We start from the raw sequence: 22,001 nt of genomic DNA, 5'->3' as shown, positions 1-22,001 counted from the left end.
TTGACAGCCTCTTGGTCCAATGCAGCAGATCAAATTCAATAAATATTTGTTGTTACCATCCAGCAAGTCATGTTTAATATTAGGAATACTATCTCAGGGAGTTTATAGTTAATTAAAGAAGGAAAAAGTCATATAATCTCAAATAGATGTATAATTACACACTGATAAAACTGTAAAGTCACATTATGCTATGAGGTGGTATAATGGGGTAAGGGAACAGACAAAGGGAGGTATGTTAGTGAAGGTTTCCAGCAAGAATTTACTCATATGGGTGTTCAGGAAGAGTGCGTTGGAGTCAACTAAGACAAGGGGTGTGTGTGTGTGTGTGTGTGTAGGAGGGGAAGGGGCACACTGGGAGGATTCTAGGGACAGATAAAGAGTGTGAGCAAAACTATAGAGGCAGGTTGGTGTAAAGGGTCTGTTGAACAAAGGGAGAATGTGCAAGATGAGGCTGGAGAGGTAAGCAGGAACCAGGTCATTTAGAGTCTTGTAAGATTGTAAGAGCCATGGGAAATACTAAAGAATTTTAAGTTAGAGAGTGACAAGACCAGATTTGAAATGCCATGCTGTTTTCAGTGTGGAGAACCAATTAGGAAGAGTCAAGAACAGATGTAGAGAAACCAGTTAGGGATTAAGTACAGCAGTTCAGGGGAAAGATGATGGTAGTTTGGACTGGGATGGTGGCAGTAGTAATGAAGAGAAATAGATGAATTTCAGAGATATTCATGTAAAGTCTTAGGGCTTATAGATGAATTAGATATGGAGGCAAAGATACTAACCATACATTTTTGGAGTATACAAATGTCATTCACTGGAAAAAAGAACTCTGTATGAAAACCAGGTTTGGAATAGGAGGAGGTCTTGGGTTCATTCTGGGACATGATGAGTTTGAAGAATCTTTATACTACTAGAGGTTTTTTTTTTCTTCAAAAATTTTTAAGGTCTATTTATTTTTGAGAGAGAGAGAGAGAGAGAGAGAGAGAGAGAGAGAGAGAGAACAAGGGAGAGGCAGACACAGAATCCGAAGCAGGCTCCAGGCTCTGAGCTGTCAGCACAGAGCCCAATGCGGGGCTCAAACTCACAAACCACGAGATCATGACCTGAGCCAAAATCAAACACGTAACCGACTGAGCCACCAAGGTGCCCCACTAACAGAGGTGTTTTAAGTAGAGTTTCTAGGACTAGAGGTCAGAGGGAAGACTGGAGTGAGTATATACCACAGGCATCATTAATACACAAATGTCCTTGAAACTATAGTCACGGCAGTTTATCTTCCTTGTTCTGCTTTTGTCTAAATGCTCTCAGTTATATCTACCTGTGAGTTCCTCCCCCCATTCCACCTCTGCCCTCAGTCTCTATTCCTTCCCCCCTCTTTTTCTTCCTGGAAGACATTTCATGACTCCAACTATCACCTCCATGCAGATAAATCCAAAATATATTTCTCTACTTCTGACATTTCTTCCCAGCTCTGGTCTCCTATCTCCAGCGAAATTATGCAGAGATCCTACTGGGTGCCCTGCCACTATCTCAAATTTAATAGATCAAATGATGAATTAACTATCCCTTGGGCTTAGTTTCTTTTTCAGTAACCAGAAGGTCATCTGGATGACAGCAGAGGTTCCCAAAACTGACTTATCATCAGAATCGTTCTGATGTGTGATGCTGGACTCCGTAGTCTAAAGAGCTCTTCAGGTGTTTCCAGCGATCGGCCAAGTTAGAAGCACTGTTCAAGGGAGAGGATCATCAAAGTAACTGATCTTAGGTCCTAGTGTGTCATAAGTCTATTCTGTACTCTCTCTTTCCCCAAATTAGCACTTATATTGAATAGCAATGTGACATCGAAAGAGCTATTTTATTTCCTTGAGCCTCAGTTCTCTCAACTATAAAACGAATGTCAAAATATCTACAGCAGATTGTTGTCATGATGAGAAAGTGAGGTTAGATGTGTAAAATATGCAGTATTGTGGCTTGTATACAACAGGAGTTTTCTAATTTGCTTGCTCCACCTCTATTTTTTCTAGTTCATTCTCCACACCACTAACAAATTGATTTTCTGTAAATGTCACTTTTATTTTGTCACTCTTCCTCATGACCTCTGTGGTTTCCCATTACTTTCAGCAGTAATATTCAGACTCTGACTCCAAAGGCAAATATGTTTCTTCAAGAGCAGTTTGTGGTGTTTAACTACCTTTGATTTCTGATTTAGCATCCATGTAATTCAAAATTTAGAAACATTGTTTTTTATAAGTACGAATGTTAATAATTTTGAAATTTGAGTTATACACGCCCCCTTTGAAATGATGTTTAAAAAATAATCATTATCTTGTCATGCCAGTCCACAAAAATGTCGTTGACTCTTTGTGGCAAAAAACCATACACTTGCCATAAAAGTATTAAAAATAGAGGAAATAGTAGCAAGCAATTCCACTGCACATGTGTATTAAATTCTTGAGCTGCATGTACTTCTCTAGCCCAGGAACTTCTGGGGATGGGCCCCTGAGTGATTCGCTGAGGTCTACCGTGGCTCTGAAACAGTCTCCCTAAGCTGTAAATGATTGATTTCAGATCAGCCTTTGAGCTGACAGCAGGAAGGGAGCAAGAACACGAAAATGTCAGATTCCTGGATGGAATGAGAGGCAGCAGCAAAAATAACTTGAATGTCTTACTAGCATGGTTTTACTGTGTTGACCTCCTTTAATCCATGCAGACCATTTCCTTTTTATATTGGGAGATATATTATCACTTTACTTCTTCCAGGGTCCCTTAATGATTACTGGTGAAGAATAGTGCTACCACCCCTTTGGGGTGAAAGACTTTCCCCAGAGTCACCCAGACAACTTGCAGACCTCTCTGTTTAGGATGATCTTTTCAGAACCAATGGAAGAGGAGTTTTTCTCCTGACACAGAGGCTGTGGGACCCAATATATTTGCTTCCCAAAGGAGTGTTTACCTCCAAATTTGCTTTTATAAAGAAGCGATTAGTGGGACCTCCTGCTTTCCAAGATACTCACTTCTTTGGAAGTCTCCTTCTTTGTTATTCTCTTTCCTCAGCTTTGGGAGAGACCTAGACGAGGAGGAAAAGGGAGTTACTAATCAAGGGGTATAAAGTTTCATTTAAGCATGATGAATAAGCTCTAGAGATTCACTTTACAATATTGTACCTATAGTCAACAATGATGCCTTGTATACTTCTAATTTGTTAAGAAGGTAAATTTCATGTAAAGTGTTCTTACCACAATAAATAGGATACATTTAAATAAATAAGTAAAACTGCTATAAAAAAAAAAAGAAAAGAAAAGAACCTACAAGAATAGAGAAAACTGGCTAAGAAACCCAGACTACCACTTACAAATTTTGCTGACCTGAGCAAAGGACTCAATTTTCCAGGGCCTCAGTTTCCCTACCTATAAAGTGGTGATGCAGGAATCCCCCTAAACAGGGTTATTGAAGGATTCTGATGAGTTAGTTTATAAGATCATAATGGTATTTATTATCTAAGGCTCCTGCGATGGCTTCTGGTGCATGCCAGGCACTGGGGATATGTTTTGGTGATTTTTTTAATCGGCAAGTGCATTAGTTTGATACCAAATTGCTTTTCCTTTTGATATTAACACAAGCTGCTGAAGAAGCAGACAAAGGAAGCAGAAGTAAATACCAGAGACTATTGACAATTTCTCCTAATTCCCTGAGGTCTGCTTTTACCTCTCTCCTTTGTTTAGGGCCTTTTGCTTTTAGCCTGTAGGCAAGGCAAATAAACACTGTTTACAAGATATTTGAGTTCCTCCATGCCCTGACAACATTTCTTTTCACCTCCTCTCCACCAGAAAGGCCATAGCAATGACCAAAATGGCTTGCAACAAAAGGAGACTGTCAGCGGAGAGTCACATGTCCATTAATTCTCCCAGAAAGGATTCTGATTTAAGGTAGTGTTCTTTAGGAGGATATGGGCGGTGGGTATTAATTTGATTCTGGTTTGATCTCATTTTGATCTGATTTTATCTGATCATAACATAAACATATAATCCTTCCTAAAGTGAAAATGTCCCCATTAATATTTTCTCATATACATATACATGTTCTCGGAAAAAAATGAGAATAAAGTATAAGAAAAAAATAGAAACAACCCACAAGAGTATCACCTAGAAATTCTTTTATTAATAGAAAGCATTTCAATCTATGAGTATACCATGACATTTCTTGCTAGACTCCTATTGATGGCTGTTTAAGTTGTTTATAGTTTTTAAAAATAAAAACCTTTATATCAATGTTTATAAGCAGCTTTATTCACAATAGCCAAAAAGTGGAAACAGTTCAAATGCCCATCAATAGTTTAATGGATGCACAATATGTGATATATTCATGCAATGGAATATTATTCAGCCATAAACTTTTGATACATGCTTCAACAGGAAGAACCTTGAAAATATGCTAACTGAAAGAAGTCAACACTAAAGGCCACATATTGTGTGATTCCATTTATATGAAGTGAATAGAATCAGCAAATCCACAAAGACAGAAAGCGGATTAATCTTTCCCAGAGAAGGAGAATTGACTCTTTAAAAGGATGAACTTTATGGTATGGTATGTGAATTACATCTTACATTTTATTACAACTTAATAAAACTCAATAAAACTTAATTAACAACTTATTTACAACTTAATAACTTAATTAACAACTTTATTACAACTTAATAAAACTTAATAAAACTGTTATTTTAAAAAAACTCAAGGGAAGAAAGCATTCAAGAAAAATATCTAGAGGTCAAAAGTCAGTGGCTGCCCAAATGCCAAGCTTCTGTTGTAACAAGTAACTTTGGCAAGAATGGTTTGAATTGCCTGGTGACATTGAAAATCATATTGAGTAGTAAGGGGGAGGTGACAAACTATAGACTGAGTCTAGACAACTCTTTCAAGAACTTTTGATGGGAAAGGAGGAGAAAAATAGGGCAATAACTGGAGAGGAAGTGAAGAGGAAAGGTGTTTAATTTTGGGCTCTGGTTTTGTTTTCATTTGGATACTAAAGAGACTCCTGCAGGACTGAATGCTGATGGAGAAGGTCCAGTAGAGTAGGGCAGTGGCATGAGAGGACAATACATAAATGGCAATTCTTGAGACATTGGGTGGTAGAGGTTGGGATTTGAAGATGATAGAGAGTTTGAAAGAGCTGCTGTGGAAAAAAAGGAGAGAGATGACTAGGACACTAGGAAGTAATACTTTGGGGCAGCTCTAAGGGTGCCATCAGGGCCTTGAATTTATAATATTCATTCATTCACAATGCTAGACACCAACGCTATGCTAAGCACAGCATATGAAGTCATGTGCTTTTTTGTGTGCGTGGTGATCTAGGGCTGGGGTTTTGCAAGGAGACTGCAGTGGAGAAAAAGAACTGAGGATGTTAGCAGGAGAGTGAAAGACCACACTGGTTAAGACAGAGAGGGAGGCAAATGCATTTAGAAAGTGGTAAATATAACTGGCGCCTGGGTGGCTCAGTTGGTTAAGTGTCTGACTTCGGCTCAGATCATGATATTGTGGTCCGTGAGTTCCAGCCCCACGTCGGGCTCTGTGCTGACAGCTCAGAGCCTGGAGCCTGTTTCTCATTCTGTGTCTCCCTCTTTCTCTGCCCCTCCCCCAATCGTGCTCTGTCTCTCTCAAAAATAAACATTAAAAAAAAAAAAGAAATGGGTAAATATATTTTTTATTATTTCTTTTTTCTCAACGTTTTTATTTATTTTTGGGACAGAGAGAGACAGAACATGAACGGGGGAGGGGCAGAGAGAGAGGGAGACACAGAGTCGGAAACAGGCTCCAGGCTCCGAGCCATCAGCCCAGAGCCTGATGCGGGGCTCGAACTCACGGACCGTGAGATCGTGACCTGGCTGCGCGAGATCGTGACCTGGCTGAAGTCAGAGGCTTAACCGACTGCACCACCCAGGCGCCCCAGAAATGGGTAAATATAGAAGACACTAGAAGAGTGAGTGACTGGAAGTCTTTGTAAGGTCAAACAATAATAAAAATGCCTATGATTTATGGCATGTTTCCTCAGCCGCATTATGCTAAACGTTATGGGTTATATTATCCATTCAGCAACAACTGCTATTTTCATTAAAAAACACAACACAAAAACAGAAGCTTAGAGAGATTAAGAAACTTGGTCAACTTCATACATCTTGAACATGGCAGAATTGGTCTTCACCTAGGTCATCTGCTTCCAGAGCTCTTGCTGTAACTGTTGGGCTACTTCACAGCTATAGGTATTATATGAGTAGCTGAGTCAGAAAATTGAAAGGATAAGAGTTGTGTTTGTCAAATTGCGATGTTCACATTTAGGAAATCATAGATGAACATTTCAAACAATGACAAAGGAACAGGGCATATCCATGGGATGTGGGCAGCAGATTTAGAATGGGAGGGAAGGTCATTGCAGTTATGGAAATGAAGGGGGGTTTGGGGACAGCTTTTGGATATATTGTCCACCTGTATGCTCAAGTCTCTGGGAATGTTAGCAGAACCTGGAATGGAGAGAAGAACTGTGAATTAGACTCTAAAGTCTATAATAAATGAAGGGTAATGAAAAGAAAGTTGGTGGAGGGCAGTGACGCCAGAAGGGTAACCGTGCTACGGGATGATGGCTGAGAGATGATATGGAAGTGTCAGTGAGGACCATATCCCAATGCTGAGGTTTGTGAAGTTTGAGAAAATTAACAGACTCCACCGGAAACAGCAGAACTATTCTGAGAACAGAGCTGGGGTTCACTTTCAGGCAGTAGGCCTGGACTTTTTTTTGGGGATTCCTTTGAAAGGTACTTGAGAATTTGATGGAAGCCACGGACTTGTTCCCAAGAAACTGCATGTAAACACATATATACACAAAAATTGCATACAATGTATTCTGTTGAATGGAAAATTGATTTCTTTTCAGAGACAGAATGTAAAATCAATCTCTGCAAATAACTACATCTTTCAATCTTTGATTTTCACACAAAGAAGGAATGGTCATTTCCCAAAAAAATTAACATAATTCCAAACTATTCAAATTTTAAAAGTAACTTTTAATGTGCTTTAAAGCACCCTTAATGGGAAAACTCAGGTTTATTCACAAAAAGGAGAGAGTGAGAGTCAGGATGGATGGATGGAAGGAAGGAAGGAAGGTAGGAAGGAAAGAAGGAAGGAAGGAAAGAAGGGAAAAGAGAGAAACGTTGAAAGACTGATGCAGAAATGTACTTGTCCAAGGGTTTCTTGGACATTTATCTTTATTTTGATGGCAAGACATATGGAACCCTCTGACTTTAAAAGTTTGAGGTGGGGGCGCCTGGGTGGCTCAGTCAGCTGAGCATCTATCTGATTTCGGCTCAGGTCATGATCTCATGGTTCGTGAGTTTGAGCCCCGCATCAGGCTCTGTGCTGACAGCTCAGAACCTGGAGCCTGCTTCAGATTCTGTGTCTCTGTCTCTCCTTCTCTCTCCAAAATAAATAAACATAAAAAAAAATTTAAAAAAAAGTTTGAGCTGGGAAGTGGAACCGAGCCGCTCATAGTTCACTTTGCCAGATGAAGATGGGCTTGCGTAGGGGATTCTAGAGGTCATCCAAGCCTCCGTGTTGAATAGCTGAATTCATGTAACATCATTTCCTTTGTCCTCAAACCAAAGAAACTACCTTTAAGAAGGACTGTGACATGAATGTTGCCAGTGTCAGTAAGAAAATTATAATGAATTCATGTTTTAATTTCAAGGTTGCCTGAGTAGGAGTAACTTTAAAATTTTTTGTTTTGTTTTGTTTTTTAATTTACAGGTATATCTGCAACTTTATGCTTTCAGAGAGGTTAAAGCCTTGCCATTCTTAATTCTAGGCTGTAGAAACACTTTATTACCATGACATTTATATTGTCCTCTATCTCCAGTGTTCTCTGAATGCACATATTCTTGCAATAGAATCTCTGACAATGAGGTAAGACCTTGAGTAAAATGATATACCACATGAATGTGTCTAAATATGGCTTCCAAATAAGGCAAATCATTAATGGACTCTGTTCTGAAAAACTGTTCTTGGAATTGTCTCTCTTTTTTCTGTCAAAAAAAAAAAGATAAATATTTGCATGGAGGATAATCAGATGCTTCATGATTTGTCTTGTGGAAAATCAGAAAGCTCTGGTATACATGTAAAGAATTTCACAATCTGCTTCCATTTTTTGATGAAACTTTAGGATAAGCTGGCCAATCATGTTCAGTTTCTGATGAAGTTAATGACTTTCTCAGTGGAAAACAAGATTTGATGCCAATATATACTGATGGAGATAGCAGTGAGTCACATGGACATATGGAGCTTCTTTCTTTACTTAGCTATCAAAAATATCAGGCACACTCCAGTCTCCAGTCTTTTTCACTTGTTCCCTTTGCCTAGAACATTCTTCTTGCAGACATCTGTATAGATCACTTACAACTTCCTTCAGATCTCTATCAAATGTCATCTTCTTACAGAGGTCCCCTTAATCTCCTTTTATGAAATGGCTTGGAGCCTCCTCTCCCAGCAGATGCTACTCCCTACAAACATTCTTTGTTTTCTCCAAGGCTCTTATCATCATATGACATAATTTATGCTTGTTTCTTTATTGTCTGTTTCTTCCACAGGGACCTGTGCTCCCTGAAGCCTGAGCTATGGTAGTTTTGTTCATACCTGTTATGCCCAGCACCTAGAACAATGTTAGTCACAGACTATATAAATTTGTCAAACAAATGTTTCATCTGTTTAAAGTACAAATTTTTGTCTCCAGAAAAGGAGGGTTTCTGTTTATTCCAGTTGTTGCCCTTCACTGTTCACTCTTTACTCCTGCTTGAGGCTTCTCATGAACCCTTCTGGGCTTTCTATCATGGCTCTGCAAGCTGCTGTCTGCTCCCCATGCTGTTCTGCCTCAAGCATAAATAGAGCCTGTTTATTTCCTTCTCCAAGGCTATACTAACATGTTTTACTAAATATGTGAGGCTTTCATAAGAGGATTACAGAGAAGAAAAAGAAAACTTGGAAGTCAGTTCATTTGTCATTATCTGTCGTAAAGGGTTTCTGACTTCTTCTCTTAGCTCTAGCCATCCCACAGGTCGATGCAATCTGTGATCTGTTCTTCAGAGCAGAACCCTTTCTCCCACCTCCTCCCTTTCCTCAGCCTCAGCTACCCCATGAATTTCAATCCCAAAGAAAACAAAGAAATAACTCCTTTCTCTGGCTAAAGAGTTGACAAATGAACATACCCTACCATTAAAAAACAAAGCAAAACAAAACAAGCCAAGTCACTGCCATGATTCACACCTTCCCCAAGGTTAAATAAAATCCTCCTACCATGCCCAGGATCATGAAGCTCCCTACATCACCACACATTATATATATATTTGCAGATGAAACTCTGATTCTGTACATGGAAGTCACATCACTTTTTCCATATGTTCTTTCAATGGCAGGAAGCTTTTTTGTAAAGACCACACAGTTACCTTTCTTTACCTGCTTTCAGATCCCAGAGGAATTACTCCTTTTTCATATCATCACATACAAAGAGTGTGGTTCAGCAAAAATGCAATGAGTCAAATCATTGCGTGAGTCAAGGAGCTATCCTTGGTGGCCATAGGATAGAGTGATGTGGACTGGTCTTTATCACTTAGGATAGGATCAAAATGACTGTATGTGACCTGAACAAGAAAAGAAATAGCCTGCTTCTGTGTTTAGTATGATATGGGGTTGTCTCCCTTAGTTGGTGGGTAAGATAATTCTCTAAACAAGGCCAGATGACTGGAATATATGATGAATAGAAAGACTTCTATGATCCAGTTTCCTCTTTCTGGGCACATAGAAAACCATGTTTCCCAACCTCATTGCTTTTCGGGTGGGACATCCAATTAATTCTGATCAAAGGATCACTCCCATGTAAGGACCAAAAATGTGTGCTATACACCCTCTGCAGTCGCAACTGAAGAAGGCATAAACTTCCGATGGTGTATCACCAAAATGGTGGAATCCCTGTCAGGCTTGGCCCATGCAGCTGATGGAACAGAATCCCCTCTGCCTCAGCAACCAAAGTTAGATGAAAACTCTGAGACAGAAATAAATCTTTATAGTACTAAAACCAAATCAAACCAAACATCAACAAATTCTCACTGCCCCAAAAGACACCTTCACATTTCTTCATTACAGTATTTTTACTTGCAATTATAGTACAAATTAACTCCAAGGACTTTAGTCTTCCATAAACAAAGTGATTAGTTTTCTTCTACCTCAATACAGTTTTCCCTCCATGACACCTCTCTTCCAGAATTTGTAAGTAGTTGCAGTTTTAAAAACAACCTCAGTGATGTCTCTATTTTTCTTTCTTTATCTTTTGTTTGTAATGAAAGTATCATCCTAGCTGAATACAGTATTGAAGGTAGTGAGGAGTAACTCTAGAGCCACAGAAAATATTGTGGTAACTGTATTAATAGATGACATTGGTTTGGACAGAGTGTTGCCTGTGGGTATGAAGAAAAATGGATGGATTTGAGAGATGTTTAGGAGATTCAATCCATAGGAGTTGAAAGGTAAATAAGCATGGGGTGAAGAGTGAAAGGCACTGAAATTCAAGGATAAATCTTGATTCCTGGCTTGGCGAATTTTTGGTAATGTTTTCATCATTCCAATGCAGTGTTTTCATTAAAAAAACACTCAAAACCAAAGACCAAAAACAGTCCAAAAATTCAAGGTAAACATTTATGTTTGCTAGATTCATGCTTCCATTCATACAAATCTTTCAGCACAAAAAATATTGTGGTAAAACCAAAGGATATGGAAGCATCCTTATAATTTATTTCCTTTGAAGTTTTCTGTAACTTTAGGCTTACAGTAAGCAATGATAGATCTCTTTAATCATAAAACAGACTTTTATTTAATTTTTGTCAATAGAAAACAATTCTAGACATCGTAATATAGTTTTAGTGATGATCTTATAGTACTTGATTATATACACAAAGCAACCTAGACCTTTTAAGTAGATGATACTCTTACAATATGGCAACTTTTTAAAAAAGTCATATTTTAAAATAACAGAAAGAAAATTTAAAAATTAATATTTTTAAGCATGTTACTGAGCCCATGAAGCATTGTTCACAGACCTCACATTGGAACTATAGAGTTCTAACCAAAGTGGAAGATGCATTTTTCAGGAAGTTGATGTGGCTAGTCAGATTGGTGTTCCAGAGAACACAGTTGAAAAATTTGGGAGGAAGAGGGAAGAGTAGAGCATGTGTTGGTGACAAGAAGACTTAGTATGTTAACTAACAAAGATGACTGGAATGTGAAGGATCTTATTTGAAGATTGACACACGATACATATTAGCCATTTTCTCACTGAAGGGAAAATGCATGCGTCTCAGAAGTTACCAAGGACTTGGACCGGTTGCAGTTCTAAAGAAATCTTGGTTTCTCAGGATGGGAAACTTTGCCTTGTAGAAGGAGTAAGTAGGACTCCATACTGATAACTTGGAATCTTGGGAGCAGCTAACATATCTTGAAAGCATTTCAGAATTGTTTAATGCTTCTTTCTTTTAATGCTTTACCTTGCCCTCAATAGTCGTTAATAAGGACATGTAAAGGAAGCACACTGCTCCTTGTTTACATTAATCTGGAAATAAGAAACATAGATTCCTTAAAAGAAAATCCACCAATTTCCCTTTCATATCTGCTACCAAAGTCCCTTACGGAATGCATATCTCTTTTGAGAATCTCTTTTCATTCCAATATTTTTGAAGTGATTGTACCTGGCTTGTTGAAAGGATTCAAACATTTACTTATGTCTTTCATACAAATGGCATACATTTCTTCTGTCATTTCATATAATGACACTTGATTATGTTGTTTCTGTTTTTCTCTGCCATGGTTCCCTATTACTTTCCTCTATATACCTTTCATAATTTAACAAAACAACATTTGCAAATTTGATTAATATCTATTATCTATATCTATCTATATCTATCTATCTATCTATCTATCTATCTATCTATCTATCTGATTAATATCTATCTCTAGACTATAGATGTCAAGGGAACAGGAATGTTTGTTCTGTTTCCTCTTGTATCCCCAGGGCCAGCATGGGCAGTTGCACGAGAAAAATAATTTCGATGTATGCCTTTTGCCCCCTTTCTATCTTTTTTTTAAACATAATTTCTAGGAAAGAAACATTTTCATCTCTCTGTGGCAGAACATTTCCTCCCTTGATAGAGGAATCTGACCACGTATACAAGGAACAAATTGTGCAATATGGTCAACAGTGCATGAGAAAATAATTATTTAATTAAAAAAAATACTTGGGTGTTCATTCTTCAAATCAGATGTATGCATTGTCGACTTCTCATTGATATGGTTTGATTTTCTCTTTGATGGGATACCTGAACTTCTCTTTGTTGCTGAAAAGAGAAAAGAGGCAGATGTCATTAGATTTTGGTTTCATTTCTGGATTTATATATGACTTTGGGTAAGTCACAAACTGTGAGCCTAAGCCTTGTCAGCTATAAAACAGAGAAAAACTCACATGACTATATTTTTCCCCCACGGAATGCTGTGAAGATAAAATGAGATAATTATACATGAATATGTTGTTGGTAAAAGTATCATCGTTATATCTATATACATCACACAATACATATCTATTCATGTATATGAATATGTACGTATACATTAAATGCTTTTACCAATAAAATATTCATGTATAAATATACACAGACATAAATAATCATTTCTCTTGGTCTGGCTGTACATACAGTCAATATTCAAATGATAGGGGATGACTACATAAAAATGATAAAAATAATGATGGTAACTATTTTTTGTCATTTTGTAATATGCCAAGCATTGGGCTAAATGCTTTACATATATTTTATTATTGATTTCTCACAAAAATATGTTAATCATTTTTTCCTTTCCTACTTTTACTCCTCTCATTGTCTCTTGAACTCAATGAAATTAGAAGTCATTATTCAGCAATTCACTGAAGCTTTTCTTCTCAGGGTCAACAGTGGCCTCTGTGTTGACAGTGTTCGATTCTGCTCCCCTCTCACCCACACTTCTGCAGCATATGACAGATCATTCTCTCTTTCTTGAAGAAGTTTATTTGCTCACCTCTGACACTACCTTCCCATGATTTTCATCTTCTTGACCTCTAAATATTGGAAAACCCTAGAGGTCAGACCTAGGACCTTTTTTCTTTTCTATTTTCACACATTCCTATGGGGATCCCACTCGGTCCTGATAGCTTAGCTATATTTATACCCTGATAATGCCCAAATTTTAAGGTACATTCTTCACCTCTTTCCTGAATGTATACTTGTATATCCAATGGCCTACTGAATATTCCCACATGAATGTCTAGTGAGTATCTCTAAGCTTTTTATAGTCTCCCTCATTTTTACCTATTTCTTCAGTCTCCATTCACCCAGTTAGCTCCTTAGGCCCAGAACTTTGGAATCATTCCCATTTTCTTTCTCACAACTCACATTAAATCTATCAAAAGTTGTATTCAATCTGCCTTCAAACGCACCATGAGTATAACCATTCTTAGCAGCTGCCAAATGCTATCTTCCTATTTTAAGCCACCACCATTTTTTGCCTGTACTATTGCAGTTACCTTTACTTGGTCATCCTGTATCTATTCCTGGTTCCCTAGAGCCTATTCTCCACATAGGAGTCGAAGTTATTCTTTCAGAACATAAATTGGATCATGATACACAGATCAAAAATGTCCAATGGCTTCTCGTCACAGAGTAAAATCCAGAACGCTACTATGGCATATAGTTTCTATGAGTTAATCCCTGGCTATCTTTTTAATTCAGCTCATAAGTCACTGAGAGCCAGTCCGACATATCTTGCTTTTTCTCAAAATTGCCAGAGTATTCCAGACTGGGGATATTTGCATTTGCTCTTTCTTCTGCTTGGAGAGCTCTTTTCCAGGTATTCACCTGGATCACTGCCTCATATCTTTCCAGTCTCTGCTGAAACAGGGCCTCTTCAGAGGCCTTAGAAGCCCCTGCTCTTGTCTGACTACCATCAGCTCTTCCAGAATTATTTTCTTCAGGACAATTATTGCTATCAGAGATGATATTTCATTTCAACTTTTTAATTGTAAGCTGCATGAGTGTAGTTCACTGTAGTATTCTTACAATCTAAAACAGACCTTGGAATATGACAGTATAAAATAAAAAATAAATATCTTACTTTTGGAGAATGTTCTATCGTCAGTCTGATTTGCTTTTTTTAAAAAAAAATTTTAAATGTTTATTTATTTTTGAGGGAGAGAGAGAGAGAGAGAGAGAGAGAGACAAAGCATAAGTGGGGGAGGGGAAGAGAGAGAGGGAGATACAGAATCTGAAGCAAGCTCCAGGCTCTGAGCTGTCAGTGCAGAGCCTGATGTGGGGCTCGAACCCACAAGCCGTGAGATCATGACCTGAGCTGAAGTTGGACGCTTAACCTACTGAGCCACCCAGGTGCTCCCCCCCACCTTTTTTTTTTTTTTAATTTTTTTAATGTTTATTTATTTATTTTTTAAATAGGAAAGGTGACTGAGACTCAGAATAGTCAAGTCACTTTGACAAGATGACATCATTAGTAAATGGCATAGTCAGGATTTGGATGCTGAACTTGCACTTTAAGCCACTATGCCGTACAATACTATACTGTCTTCACTTGATACGCAATTATGTCAAAAATTCAGGAACCCCAAATTTTCATAAACATTTTGTCAAAATACTTGTATGTATGTATGCTCACATTTCAGCATTTGTTGCCTTTCTAGGATTCTCTTCAGTCCTGCACACATCCATACTCGACAGCTTACATTTCAGAGTCCCCAAAGGCAGATTTAAAGAAGAGAAAACCACCTTCTGAAACACATCGATGCAAAGACTGTTAAAAATAATCAATGACACATCACTGACAATTGGATAAATGCACAGATGCTAAGAATTTCAGACTAGAAAGTGAAAGTGATCTAGGCAGGTGACTTTTATCTCTCTGATCCCGTGTTCAAGCTTCACAGAGGCCTGAAGCTGTATTTAAACCATAACACCATTACAAAAAGAGCCATTGACTTCAGCATTAGAGAAGACCTAAGGCCAGTTCCTGAAGTCAGGTTTTACTGATTTTTAACACTAAAAAGATTTCTCTAAAAGCATATCTGGCAATTGTCTTTTTAAGGTGTTCTTAAGAAATGCTAAGTTCTTTTCTCTTTTAACATTTCCATTTCGTCTTCATTTAAGGAAAACCTTGAGTCTGAAAGTCAAAGCATGCAACATAGCAGTTGTGTCTGGATTTATGTCAATGATTCGATGAAAGTAGAATAACCAGTCTTTTTTGTTATGTGATACAGAGTTGGATATTTGAAAATATCTGAATATTATCTCAAAAAATGTTCACTTGTCCATGAAATACAATGATCATTAACATTTATGGAATTCTGCTTCTGTCGCTGCTAGTTGTGTGACCTTGTTTACATTACTTAACGTTTTCTTGCATGTCAGTTTCTTGATTTGTAGACTGGAGATAATACTAGTGCCAATTTCGGTGAAGGTTAGATGAGATAAATGTTAAGCACTTAGTGTCTCACGCAGTGTGAGGGTTCCAGAAGAACCAGCTATTATAATGTGTGACTACCAGATCAAGGTTTCTTACCCTTGGCACCATTGACATTTTGGATCAGATAATCCATTCTGGTGGGGTGCTATACTATGTACTGTAGAGTGTCTAGCAGCATCCCTGGCTTCTAGCTACTAGATTCCAGTAACAGCCACCCCATCCCAGCTGCGACAACCAAAAAATGTCTTCAGACATTGCCAGATGTTCCCTGGGGGACAAATCACCCTGTGTTGAGAACAACTACTAGACTAATGCTCTGTATATAGTATCTCACTTGCTTTTTCACAAGTTTATGGGGTAATTAATTATTTTATCCCCATTTTAATAAATGAGGAAAGTAGAATTTAGGAACATTAATTATTTGCCCAAAGACACACAAGACATGCTTGTGAAGATTAAGTTGTTACTGGAATCTGACTGCCTGACAACAAAGCTGGGATGGTGTTAGTTAGGTATGGCTTCAGCTGGTGGGTTGCTCCTGTGTACAATGCCCAGAAACCGACATCCCCTTGCATTTCTGCTATCCCCTGCTCAGGAGCCTATAGTGGGCTTGCTCTACGTGGCTTTATAGCTCAATGGCCTTCTTCTTTACGACGTGCTGTTCTCTCTGCATTAAAGAATGCTATACTTTTCTATCAGGATCTGCTGACGAGTGAGGCTTCTCTCTCAAAAGCATTCTCACCTTAATGGTAAAGTAGAAGTTTCCACCCTTAACCGCCAATAGATCCAATCTGCACTCCTGATACTTTTCAAAGACAGTTAACAGTGAACTGACTTTTGCTTCACATTTATTACAAGCTTAAATGAAAAGAATGAATTCAGAAATTTTACCGAAAGAATCTGTAGTGCTTTGAGGACAAGGTAGAGAATAAACAAATTAACAAAATAAACTGATAAGCCTTCCCTTGTTTAAAAATTAAGAACAGACAACTCCTAAATTGTATGTGAGTATGCTTACCTGGGCCTTTCCTAGATGTTTCCTGGTCTCAGGTTTCTAAGTTCTTTCTATTTTTAATGATGCAGATTTGTATTCAGGTAAGGGGAGGCAGAGAGGGATAGTAATTTGTTTTCCCATCTTTATCTTACTGGACTTCTCTGCTGCATTTTTCACTTTAGTGGTTCCCATAATAGTACTTTGTTATGGTTTCTCCTCTTACCCCTGGTCAACACCTTGCTGTTTTCTTCCTTGGCTACTTTTGTTTTGTCGATCTCTTAAATTATTGTACCCCAGGGTTGGGACCTCAATCCATAACTCGTCTCACTTTCTGTATTCTTTGGGCAATCTTATCCAGTCTCCTGGTTTCAGATACTGTTATTTTCCAGTGGATTCCAATTCTGTGTCTTTAAATTAGCTCTGTGCCCTGAACTTCAAACTCATCTGTCCAATTATTAGCTGGGCATCTCTGTAGGAATGTTCCACGGGCACTTGTTTCCACATGTTCCCCCTAAAGTGGATCCTTTGCCTCAGCTGGTGGCACCACCATCCACCCGGTTGCTCAAGACAGTACTTGTGCATCCTATAAAATCTGCAGTCTCTCATCTCTCTGTCAGATGCTCCATCAATCACCAAGTTCTGATTATTATACTCCTTCTACAAAGATTCAATTCATCTTCTTTTTGCACATTTCCTGTTATCGTCATTATCTTCCATTGGAATTGTTGCCTTCACCTCCCAAAAGGCCATGAGGATAAAATAGCAGGCAGGTTGTTAATAGTGGCAGTGAGCCTTGCTTGATGTGGTTTCTGCCTGTATTTCTGTCACTGATTCCATGGCTTGCCTTACACTGGGCACTTGGGCAACACTGAACTGTTTATGGTTGTCTCTGCCTAATGGATTGATTTTCACTTCCTGCCTTTGTTCAACTGTCCCCTTTGTATGGAATGCTCTTTCCCTAATTATCTCATTCAGAAAGCTTTTGTTAAACTTTACTGTTATTTCTCCAATAACCTCGTCCTACAATCCTCCAATACAATTGTTTGGTTGCCTTTCTATAGTTATTTGTCGTGTTGCTTTATAATCGTTTGATTCTCTATCTCTATCTACATATCTTCTGTGAACACCCAGTCAAATTTCGGGGGCAAAACCATAGCGAATACACCATAAATATTTGTGGAGTGAATGACTGCACCAGCTCTCTCACTGAATTGGTAGCAATCTACTTTACTAAAAGAGCTTTTTAAAATAATGATCTCTCAATACAGTTAAAATTTTGTGTGATTTACAGGTAGGGGTTAGCCCTCACTCATAAATTTAGTAGAAGACTATTACTTTATTCATCTAAACATTCCTCAGTAAATGTTTTCTCGGCTTGTGGCAGAGGTCCTGAGCTGTCAAACTAGATGTTGGTATAAACCTTTTATGACACAGGAGTGATGTGTGGCCAATGGGATTAGATTCTCAATAGGAAAGTGGCAGTTGGATCCTAGGTCAACATTCTTGATCAAATCTCCATATCAACATGCTGCTCTTGAAGCTATACCTCGGTATTCCCTCCCACTGAATGATTGGGAAACAATGCCGACAACAAAAGCATATATCTGCTTTAAACTTTTTATATTAAACACACCACTTTATTATTAATTTTTAATTTTAATTTTAATTATTAATTTTAATTTTTATTTTTATTTTGAGAGAGAGAGAGCAGGGGGAGGGGCAGAGGGAGAGGAAGATAGAGAATCCCCAGGAGGCTCCATACGGTCAGCACACAGCCCAATGTGGGGCTTGATCTCAAGACTGTGAGATCATGACCTGAGCTTACATCAAGAGTCAGACACCTGACTTTGGCTCAGTTCATTGGCTCAGGTCATGATCTCATAGTTCATTCTAGCCCCACATCTGGCTCTCTGCTCTCAGCACAGTGACTGCTTCAGATCTTCTGTCCCCCTCTCTCTCTGCCCTTCCCCCACTCATGTTCTGTCTCTCAAAAATAAATAAACATTAAAAAATATGACAAAAAAGACTTGGACACTTAACAGGCTGAGCCACCCAGGCACCCCTAAACACACCATTTTAAAATCCTGAGTCAAAAACATGTAAGTTGCAAAATAGAACTGTTTTCATACTACAAACATATTTTTGGTTTTACCAAAAGGTTCATCGCAAAGTTTATCTAAGTGTGAGGTCTCAGTAAATTAAGAAACTATGTGATTGGAGTTTATAGTATGTTTTGTTATTGACCGCTTTTACTCCAAAACTCAAGAAGTTTCATAATTATTTTCTTTGTCAAAAATCTTTCTTACTAATGCCTGAGAGACATTGATACAGTTGTAAATAGTGTCACAAGGATGTCGAACTTGACTCAGGTGGATCAACAAGCCATTATTCCTCTCATTTGTACTCATTTTTAATGATCAGCAACTGAGCCTGACAGTATTTTTGTGACACTTTCAATCTATAGGACTGAGAGAGCTGCTGTTTATCCCCATCTCACCGGAGACATTAGCATTAACAAGCTGATTCCTGCACTGCCTGTGCCAGCTACGGGTCACATTGGTGTGAAGGCATCTGTCTCTTGGGTGGGCCATACCATCTCTATTTTTCAGACAACAGCTGGCCGAGGGATCTCACACTATTAACATCAATGTGAACTGAATGCCAGCTACCTGCATTACGACCTTCGGTGCAGGAAGGGAAGCATGGCACACATGTTGCCCATAAGAAGCAGGCGTTACATATGGCACGTGAACAAAAGAAGTCATTAGACTTTCCTTGTCCATATCTAGTCAACGGACACTGTCGCAGCCACCATTTTAAATCAAGACGAACTATTCAGGGCTACCCACACATTGATTTTAGAGTGGCATGATTTTCCTTTCTAATAGTTTATAGATGTCTGCTGCAAAACAACTAGGGTTTATTCATTAAAACAATTACTTTGATTTTCAATCACGTACATTCTTTGAGATCCACTAATATTAATAATATTTTTGTGTGCTTCTGTGCTAAAGAGGGAGGAAAAGAAAATTACCATATTCTTTTCAGTATGAGAATTCTCTCTGTTCTTGGTAGAGAAATTAAGCTCTCTGAGCAAATATGACCCTGAAGAACAGTTCTTACCAGAAAAATATATTATTGCATTACTATTTATTGAAATTTTTATAAAGTAGTTCTGATTGGCAGATCTCTACATAATAAGTGTTAAATAGTTTTCTTCTTTACTTCCAGTGAACCCCATGGTCCTTTGCACTTTTGGTCTCGGATTAAGATAATATCTGATCAGTTTGCTAATTGCTGGTGGTCTAGAACATCTCCCTAACATTTCTTCCTGCTTCAAGCAAAGGATGAATAAATAGTATTCTTTAAATTCGTGGCTACACAATGGCAGAACAAAGCAGTTGAAAGTTGAAAACTGGTTATTTCCCTTGTTTTAGGTGAAAAGAAAGACAAGGGAAAACATCCATTATTTAAACTTAATTTTTAAAATGAGCTGAATTAGTTACTTGTGGACGTACAAAGTTAAGCTGGATTAGAAACACATGTTTTGAGGGAACATTTTTCTTACTTCATACTTCAAGAAATAATTGCATATCCAATATTTTCTCGTGTGAAAAGATGAGTTCTTTTTGCTATTTTCATCATTTGGAAGACAAAACCATCAGAATCACTTTTTTTAAATTTTTTGATCCCCAAAGAAGTAGCAGTGTTATCATCAAATTGAAGAGGTGGATAAATGCTAGAATAACATAAACAGATGCCATCGTATATAAATAAGCCAATTTAAAGTAATTGAGTAAAGGAAAGGCTCTATTGCTTTTTTAATTTTTTCCTAAACACTTTATTTCATTGTAACATATACTGGGCCTACATGTTTTAATGTTCTTTTTCTTGTTACGTTCCCCTCTGGGGTTTCAGTCCATGATTCAAAAATCATTGCCTTTTGGGGATTTATTGGTATTTAAAAGCAGATCTCAACATCATACAAATTGCAGTTGTAGTCTGTGTAAGGTAATGGTCAATAAATAAGTGAGAATAAGAACACTAAAGCTAGATTGTGAGGAAAGAAAGGGGAAAAAAGCTTACTACATTCTTTCTAAACAAACAAAAAGGCATAATTGGAAAAATTCATTTTTATGTTTCCTTACATTAGATGGGACCACTGAGTGAAACATTCACTGATGAATTACTCCTGTAATCTGTGTAGGAAAAACAGCTACTGGCAAATTAAAGAGTCCTGGAACAGAGCCATGAGAACTAAATGGCTAAAAATGAAAACAGGCAAACATTTGAGAGTATTCTACAGAATACAGATCTTTCAACACCTCCCCCTTTTCACTGGTTAATTCATCGTCATGGAAACAGAATTTATCAAAATGTTCTTGTTCACTCCTAGTGACCCAGTGAGTAGACTTACAGAGCTGGTGAAAGGTAACTCAGGCTGAAGCAATTTTTACAAATGATATGCTGCAGTTCATAAATTGGTGAATTTTGAATGGTGCCATTGTGTCGGTTGAACAGGTTTCCAAGTCTCAAGGGGTGCACTTTTTTTTGTTTGTTTTTTTAAATCTGCCAGGCAGAGAAACCAGAAACCTTTGCTAGTGATTGAGCACGGGTGACTAACCCTGTGGAAAGTGGCCGATTTTAGGTTTTAAGTCACCTTTTCCCCTCAATTTGTTTTTCCCCCTTGTCTAAGGGATGTTCAAATCCAGTATTTGGTAGCATTTCTTTGGTTCGTTCATCTGCCACAGCAGCGATCTTTGCTGTTCTGTCGCTCAAAGATGCAAAAATCCTTCACTCATCATCATAGGTGTTTTTCCTTATCTCTAGCAGAAGCTAGGTGTTGGCAACCCCAGCCTAACAGATTTGGACAGCTTTAAGCTGACACCTTTCCCAGGCCAGAGTTACCCCCACTATGGAATGACTTCTTGGGTTTGGGAAGATTACTTGAGGAATTCCCTAAGGAAAAGTGCCATTTCACTATTTAAAAAAAAAAAAGACATCATCCATGTAGCTGCCAAACTCAGGGAAGGTTGATTTTTTGCTTTATTTTATGTTCGCAATTAGTGACTTGTTGTCATGGAAACCACGCTTCAGATGATTCTTGAACTTAAATAGCTGGATGTGATCAGGCAGAAGCCCTCCCCCTTTTAAGGCTCAATAGTCAATGTCTCTCTCTTTGGTTATTCTGATAACAGAATCACATAAAACGTCTATAAACATGCAAAATAATAGCATGGGGCAACATCAATTAAAACTGAATATTCAATAATTCATTCTTTAATTAAGGCTCTTTCCTTTTTTCCTAAAGCTGTAACCTTTCAAGTGTTAAAATAGACATAAGAACTAAATCATTTAGTAAAAGAAATCTTTTCTAATTAGTAGTTTGTGATACACTAATGAAAAAAACCCAAGATTTAAAATTCCTTTTTGG

The 22,001-nt window shown here is 38.0% G+C and overlaps 1 long non-coding RNA gene across 5 annotated transcripts in view; it reads left to right on the top strand.

Moving 5' to 3' along the window:
• The window catches only part of LOC106974518 (uncharacterized), a 155,864-nt gene that overhangs the window by 74,650 nt on the left and 59,213 nt on the right, over window positions 1–22,001 (top strand). For 4 of the 5 annotated variants that reach the window (XR_008295762.1, XR_001430163.3, XR_008295763.1 and 1 more), the window contains one exon: window positions 3,825–3,923. The exons of the other annotated variant lie outside the window; for it this stretch is intronic. This is a non-coding gene — a long non-coding RNA (uncharacterized LOC106974518). The remainder of the gene's footprint in view (window positions 1–3,824; window positions 3,924–22,001) is intronic. 5 annotated transcript variants of the gene reach the window in all.

Source organism: Acinonyx jubatus, chromosome A1, assembly GCF_027475565.1.
Source record: "Acinonyx jubatus isolate Ajub_Pintada_27869175 chromosome A1, VMU_Ajub_asm_v1.0, whole genome shotgun sequence".
NCBI lineage: Eukaryota > Metazoa > Chordata > Mammalia > Carnivora > Felidae > Acinonyx > Acinonyx jubatus.
The sequence above is the reverse complement of the archived record's forward strand: the minus strand, read 5'-3'. Positions and strand labels throughout refer to the sequence as shown.